Below are 8547 nucleotides of genomic sequence, written 5' to 3'. Positions count from 1 at the left end.
AGGACAATAGAAATGAAGGCTTACGAGACATCCGGTTGGAAAAAGAGACCCATGACTTCTTCCATAGACGCCTACTAGTCGTATAACTTCAGGGCGGATTTTTTTTTTGCAGATTTGCCGCGGATTGCTTTGCAAATGGTGAAATCCGAGCAGCAAAAAGTTGACGTTTTGCGGATTTTAAACCCGTACCGTAGGTCAATCTATGCTCTGGATTTTTTTTTCTGCAGCCTGTGGATGAGATTTTTTAAAGGGGTTGTTCAGGGGTTTAACTTGATGACCTATCCTCAGGATAGGTCATCGATATCGACCCCCGGCACCCCCAGCTATCAGCTGTTTGAAGAGGGGCACCTGGATCTGAATACTTTTGTAATTGCATGTGATTAAAAATTTTGCATAGCCACTGAGTTATTCACTGAAATCTATCTGTATGGCGCCACCTGCTGTTTGCTCTTTTTCTAATTTCTCTGTCCTGCTGACTGAGATGCTCAGTTCCATCCTTCAACTGCCACGACACGCCCACTAAACGAAAGGACACGCCCACTAAACTGACAGCTTGAAATGAATCTAGCAGAGCAATCGGAGCAATGAATGGGGAGATCTCTGGATCCATGTGAGGTACAGGGCTGGTTCTATTGTCATGTACTGTATGATGTCTGATTTTCATTTTACATTAATTATGGGATAACCCATTTAAAGGGGTTTTTCCAGGAGTACAATATTGATGACTTATGCTCAGGATAGGTCATAAATATCTTATCGGTGGAGGTCCGACTCCTAGCACCTCACGACCATCAAAGGGTCGCATTATTTGCTCATCACAGCGCCATCCATTGTAGAGTGGCTGTGCTTGGTATTGCAGCTCAGCCCCATTCACTTGCGTCTAGGCCACGCGGCCGATGAACTAGCCTAGGAAGAGGCTGCAGAGCTTAACGGGGCACCACAGCCTCTTCAAACAGCTGATCGGCGTTGGGAGTCAGACCCCCACCAATCTGATATTGATGAGCCATCCTGAGGTTAGCTCTTTAAAAGGATGTGTCCTTGAAGACATGAGACACTTACAGTAAGGCTAGGTTCACATGAAGGACACCAACAGTGCTCGAAGGACCCCACTGAGCACAAATGGGTCCTTCTGCTTACCATCATGGTTTCCATCAAATTTTATCTTGCCGCATCTGTAGCATGCATTAAAGGGAATTTTTAAGGTAATGAAGGGAGGTCTACTGCCATCTTTTAGAGGCCACGTTCACAAGGCCACTGTTTGGTCAGTATTTTTCTTTACTATTTGTAAGCCAAAATCAGGAGTGGGACCCACAGAGTTTAACATGTGCCCGCTTTAATGGTGGAAATCAGGTGCCCACACAACCTTCAAAGTCTTGCCTGTGGTCAGTGCCAATTAGGAGATGTCTTCTGGCCGGATGCTCCTGCAGCCTGCCCGCAGCTTGGATTTTAGGTGGCAGAGGTCATGGCCCTCTCAAGCACCTGTAGAGAGAATAATACAGAGAGTTATACCCCATTCCCATACAGATCAGGTACCTGAAGGCTGCCAGAAGACATGCCCATGGTCAGTAGGGACCACGTAGGTAACACTTTGGCATCTTTAATGTATTTCAAGCTTTTGCCCTTAACTGAACTCCACCAACCAACCAGTGGCTTGGGAGCCACACAAAGCTTGCAACCCACTGCTGTGTGGTTCCCCATAACTATATGTACTGGAGACTGGTGGCAAAATATAGTTTTTGCAAATTCCCAATTTCTTCACATTTATTATGTCTCTCTTTCAATTTTTTGTCCCTATCATTCAAAGTTGAAATGGGTTTCCAGGGAATTCCTCTGGATAGGTCATCAATATAAGATCGATGGCGGTCCAACATGGGCACCAATGCCAATCAGTTGTTAGAAGAGTCAGTGGCGGTGATCGCTGCGACCTCCTCACAGTATACCCAGCACAGCGCCATCCATGGTATAGAGGCTGTGCATGGTACTGCAGCCCAGGCCCATTCACATGATGTTAGAAGGTGGCTGTGGATCCACTGATTTGACTTGGGGCTACTCATAGATACATGGTTAGAACGGTTGAAAAAAAAGTCCATCAAGTTCAACCAAGGGATGGGTGGGAATGTGAATTTTAGGGAAGGGGAGTGAGACTCAGATTTCTACACGTTTTCATAAGCATTAAGAATTCATCTAAGCCTTTTTTTTTAAAACCGTCCACTGTTCCTACCACGTCCGGAGATGACTATTCCACACATTTACGGTTCTCACAATGAAGAAGCCTTGACGCCTCTGGAGACTGAACTTTTTCTTCTCTATTCGGAGGCAGTGCCCCTTTGTCTTTTGAGGGGGTTTTACATAGCTTTTCAACATTATATTTGTATAGGTTTATCATGTCCCCCCATGATTTTTCGGCCGATATTCGCTAATGAGCGTTCGCATATCAGTTTAGTCGCTCTCCTCTGTACTTTTTCCAGCTGCAGAGCGTCCTTTCTATGGACTGGTGCCCAGAACTGGACTGCGTATTCCAGATGAGGCCGCACCAACGCTTTGTAAAGTGGTAATATCACATCCCTGCCCCGCGAGTCCATGCCTCGTTTAATGCAGGACAATATCCTGGTGGCCTTAGAAGCAGCTGATGGACATTGTATGCTGTAATCTACCATCTACAAGGACACCCAGATCCTTCTCTATAAGTGACTCTCCCAGTGCTACATCACCTAGGACATATGAAGCACGGAGATTATTACTACCAAGATGCAGAACTTTACATTTGTCCACATTGAACCTCATTTGCCAAGTTGATGCCCAATCACTCAGAGTGTCCAAGTCAGCTTGTAGTTTATGGACATCTTCCATAGACTGTACAGTACTACACAGCTCAGTGTCAACTGCAAAAATAGATATGGTGCTATTAATCCTGTCCTCAATATCATTAATAAATAAATTTAATAATAGAGGGTCCAGCACTGAACCCTGGGGTCACCACTTATAACCTGGGACCATTCTGAATAGGAATCATTGACCACAACTCTCTGGACACGGTCCTTCAGCCAGTTGTTAATCCAATTACAAACTATACTTTCTAAGCCTATAGACATTATTTTACCCATTGACAGTCAATGAGGGACAGGATCAAAAGCCTTTACAAAATCCAAGAACATTACATCCACAGCCGCCCCTCTGTCCAGGCTTCTACTTACCTCACTACATCCACAGCCGCCCCTCTGTCCAGGCTACTACTTACCTCACTACATCCACAGCCGCCCCTCTGTCCAGGCTTCTACTTACCTCACTACATCCACAGCCGCCCCTCTGTCCAGGCTTCTACTCACCTCACTACATCCACAGCCGCCCCTCTGTCCAGGCTACTACTTACCTCACTACATCCACAGCCGCCCCTCTGTCCAGGCTTCTACTTATCTCACTACATCCACAGCCGCCCCTCTGTCCAGGCTTCTACTCACCTCACTACATCCACAGCCGCCCCTCTGTCCAGGCTTCTACTTAACTCACTACATCCACAGCCGCCCCTCTGTCCAGGCTTCTACTTATCTCACTACATCCACAGCCTATAGACATTATTTTACCCATTGACAGTCAATGAGGGACAGGATCAAAAGCCTTTACAAAATCCAAGAACATTACATCCACAGCCGCCCCTCTGTCCAGGCTTCTACTTATCTCACTACATCCACAGCCGCCCCTCTGTCCAGGCTACTACTCACCTCACTACATCCACAGCCGCCCCTCTGTCCAGGCTTCTACTTACCTCACTACATCCACAGCCGCCCCTCTGTCCAGGCTTCTACTCACCTCACTACATCCACAGCCGCCCCTCTGTCCAGGCTTCTACTTACCTCACTATATCCACAGCCGCCCCTCTGTCCAGGCTACTACTCACCTCACTACATCCACAGCCGCCCCTCTGTCCAGGCTTCTACTTACCTCACTACATCCACAGCCGCCCCTCTGTCCAGGCTACTACTCACCTCACTACATCCACAGCCGCCCCTCTGTCCAGGCTTCTACTTACCTCACTACATCCACAGCCGCCCCTCTGTCCAGGCTTCTACTTACCTCACTACATCCACAGCCGCCCCTCTGTCCAGGCTTCTACTTACCTCACTACATCCACAGCCGCCCCTCTGTCCAGGCTTCTACTCACCTCACTACATCCACAGCCGCCCCTCTGTCCAGGCTTCTACTTACCTCACTACATCCACAGCCGCCCCTCTGTCCAGGCTTCTACTTACCTCACTACATCCACAGCCGCCCCTCTGTCCAGGCTTCTACTCACCTCACTACATCCACAGCCGCCCCTCTGTCCAGGCTTCTACTTACCTCACTACATCCACAGCAGCCCCTCTGTCCAGGCTTCTACTCAGCTCACTACATCCACAGCCGCCCCTCTGTCCAGGCTTCTACTTATCTCACTACATCCACAGCCGCCCCTCTGTCCAGGCTTCTACTTACCTCACTACATCCACAGCCGCCCCTCTGTCCAGGCTACTACTCACCTCACTATATTCACAGCCGCCCCTCTGTCCAGGCTTCTACTTACCTCACTACATCCACAGCCGCCCCTCTGTCCAGGCTTCTACTTACCTCACTACATCCACAGCCGCCCCTCAGTCCAGGCTTCTACTTACCTCACTATATCCACAGCTGCCCCTCTGTCCAGGCTTCTACTTATCTCACTACATCCACAGCCGCCCCTCTGTCCAGGCTTCTACTTACCTCACTACATCCACAGCCGCCCCTCTGTCCAGGCTTCTACTTACCTCACTACATCCACAGCCGCCCCTCTGTCCAGGCTTCTACTTACCTCACTACATCCACAGCCGCCCCTCTGTCCAGGCTTCTACTTAACTCACTACATCCACAGCTGCCCCTCTGTCCAGGCTACTATTCACCTCACTACATCCACAGCCGCCCCTCAGTCCAGGCTTCTACTTACCTCACTACATCCACAGCCGCCCCTCTGTACCAGGCTTCTACTTATCTCACTACATCCACAGCCGCCCCTCTGTCCAGGCTACTACTTACCTCACTACATCCACAGCCGCCCCTCTGTCCAGTCTTCTACTTATCTCACTACATCCACAGCCGCCCCTCTGTCCAGGCTACTACTTACCTCACTACATCCACAGCCGCCCCTCTGTCCAGGCTTCTACTTTTCTTACTACATCCACAGCCGCCCCTCTGTCCAGGCTACTACTTACCTCACTACATCCACAGCCGCCCCTCTGTCCAGGCTACTACTTACCTCACTACATCCACAGCCGCCCCTCTGTCCAGGCTACTACTTACCTCACTACATCCACAGCCGCCCCTCTGTCCAGGCTTCTACTTATCTCACTACATCCACAGCCGCCCCTCTGTCCAGGCTACTACTTACCTCACTACATCCACAGCCGCCCCTCTGTCCAGGCTTCTACTTACCTCACTACATCCACAGCCGCCCCTCTGTCCAGGCTTCTACTTACCTCACTACATCCACAGCCGCCCCTCTGTCCAGGCTACTACTCACCTCACTACATCCACAGCCGCCCCTCTGTCCAGGCTTCTACTTACCTCACTACATCCACAGCCGCCCCTCTGTCCAGGCTACTACTCACCTCACTACATCCACAGCCGCCCCTCTGTACCAGGCTTCTACTTATCTCACTACATCCACAGCCGCCCCTCTGTCCAGGCTACTACTTACCTCGCTACATCCACAGCCGCCCCTCTGTCCGGGCTTCTACTTACCTCACTACATCCACAGCCGCCCCTCTGTCCAGGCTACTACTCACCTCACTACATCCACAGCCGCCCCTCTGTACCAGGCTTCTACTCACCTCACTACATCCACAGCCGCCCCTCTGTACCAGGCTTCTACTTATCTCACTACATCCACAGCCGCCCCTCTGTCCAGGCTACTACTTACCTCACTACATCCACAGCCGCCCCTCTGTCCAGGCTTCTACTTATCTCACTACATCCACAGCCGCCCCTCTGTCCAGGCTACTACTTACCTCACTACATCCACAGCCGCCCCTCTGTCCAGGCTTCTACTTACCTCACTACATCCACAGCCGCCCCTCTGTCCAGGCTACTACTTACCTCACTACATCCACAGCCGCCCCTCTGTCCAGGCTACTACTTACCTCACTACATCCACAGCCGCCCCTCTGTCCAGCCTACTACTTACCTCACTACATCCACAGCTGCCCCTCTGTCCAGGCTTCTACTTATCTCACTACATCCACAGCCGCCCCTCTGTCCAGGCTACTACTTACCTCACTACATCCACAGCCGCCCCTCTGTCCAGGCTTCTACTTACCTCACTACATCCACAGCCGCCCCTCTGTCCAGGCTACTACTTACCTTACTACATCCACAGCCGCCCCTCTATCCAGGCTTCTACTTACCTCACTACATCCACAGCCGCCCCTCTGTCCAGGTTTCTACTTATCTCACTACATCCACAGCCGCCCCTCTGTCCAGGCTACTACTTACCTCACTACATCCACAGCCGCCCCTCTGTCCAGGCTTCTACTTACCTCACTACATCCACAGCCGCCCCTCTGTCCAGGCTACTACTTACCTCACTACATCCACAGCCGCCCCTCTGTCCAGGCTACTACTTACCTCACTACATCCACAGCCGCCCCTCTGTCCAGCCTACTACTTACCTCACTACATCCACAGCTGCCCCTCTGTCCAGGCTTCTACTTATCTCACTACATCCACAGCCGCCCCTCTGTCCAGGCTACTTCTTACCTCACTACATCCACAGCCGCCCCTCTGTCCAGGCTTCTACTTACCTCACTACATCCACAGCTGCCCCTCAGTCCAGGCTTCTACTTACCTCACTACATCCACAGCCGCCCCTCTGTCCAGGCTACTACTTACCTTACTACATCCACAGCCGCCCCTCTGTCCAGGCTTCTACTTACCTCACTACATCCACAGCCGCCCCTCTGTCCAGGTTTCTACTTATCTCACTACATCCACAGCCGCCCCTCTGTCCAGGCTACTACTTACCTCACTACATCCACAGCCGCCCCTCTGTCCAGGCTTCTACTTACCTCACTACATCCACAGCCGCCCCTCTGTCTAGGCTTCTACTTACCTCACTACATCCACAGCCGCCCCTCTGTCTAGGCTTCTACTTATCTCACTACATCCACAGCCGCCCCTCTGTCCAGGCTTCTACTTACCTCACTACATCCACAGCCGCCCCTCTGTCCAGGCTTCTACTTACCTCACTACATCCACAGCCACCCCTCTGTCCAGGCTTCTACTTACCTCACTACATCAGCAACCGCCCTTCTGTCCAGGCTTCTACTTACTTCACTACATCCACAGCTGCCCCTCTGTCCAGGCTTCTACATACCTCACTATATCCACAGCCGCCCCTCTGTCCAGGCTTCTACTTACCTCACTACATCCACAGCCGACCCTCTGTCCAGGCTTCTACTCACCTCACTACATCCACTGCTGCTTCCTGTCAGGCTTCTACTTACTTCACTACATCCACATCCATCCCTCTGTCCAGGCTTCTACTTAACTCACTATAACCACAGACGTCCCTCTTTCCAGGCGTCTACTTAACTCACTATAACCACAGCCGTCCCTCTTTCCAGGCGTCTACTCACCACACTACATCCACAGCCGCCCCTCTGTCCAGGCTTCTACTTACCTCACTACATCAGCAACCGCCCTTCTGTCCAGGCTTCTACTTACCTCACTACATCCACAGCCGCCCCTCTGTCCAGGCTTCTACTTACCTCACTACATCCACAGCCGCCCCTCTGTCCAGGCTTCTACTTACTTCACTACATCCACAGCCGCCCCTCTGTCCAGGCTACTACTCACCTCACTACATCCACAGCCACCCCTCTGTCTAGGCTTCTACTTACCTCACTACATCCACAGCCGCCCCTCTGTCCAGGCTTCTACTTACCTCACTTTATCCACAGCCACCCCTCTGTCCAGGCTTCTACTTACCTCACTACATCCACAGCTGCTCCTCTGTCCAGGCTTCTACTTACCTCACTACATCCACAGCCGCCCCTCTGTCCAGGCTTCTACTTACCTCACTACATCCACAGCCGCCCCTCTGTCCAGGCTTTTACTTACCTCACTACATCCACAGCCGCCCCTCTGTCCAGGCTTCTACTTACCTCACTACATCCACAGCCGCCCCTCTGTCCAGGTTTCTACTTATCTCACTACATTCACAGCCGCCCCTCTGTCCAGGCTACTACTTACCTCACTACATCCACAGCCGCCCCTCTGTCCAGGCTACTACTTACCTCACTACATCCACAGCCGCCCCTCTGTCCAGGCTTCTACTTACCTCACTACATCCACAGCCGCCCCTCTGTCCAGGCTACTACTTACCTCACTACATCCACAGCCGCCCCTCTGTCCAGGCTACTACTTACCTCACTACATCCACAGCCGCCCCTCTGTCCAGCCTACTACTTACCTCACTACATCCACAGCTGCCCCTCTGTCCAGGCTTCTACTTATCTCACTACATCCACAGCCGCCCCTCTGTCC

The sequence above is a fragment of the Bufo bufo genome, chromosome 8 (genome assembly GCF_905171765.1).
Source record: "Bufo bufo chromosome 8, aBufBuf1.1, whole genome shotgun sequence".
Lineage (NCBI taxonomy): Eukaryota > Metazoa > Chordata > Amphibia > Anura > Bufonidae > Bufo > Bufo bufo.
Note: the sequence above shows the minus strand (reverse complement) of the source record.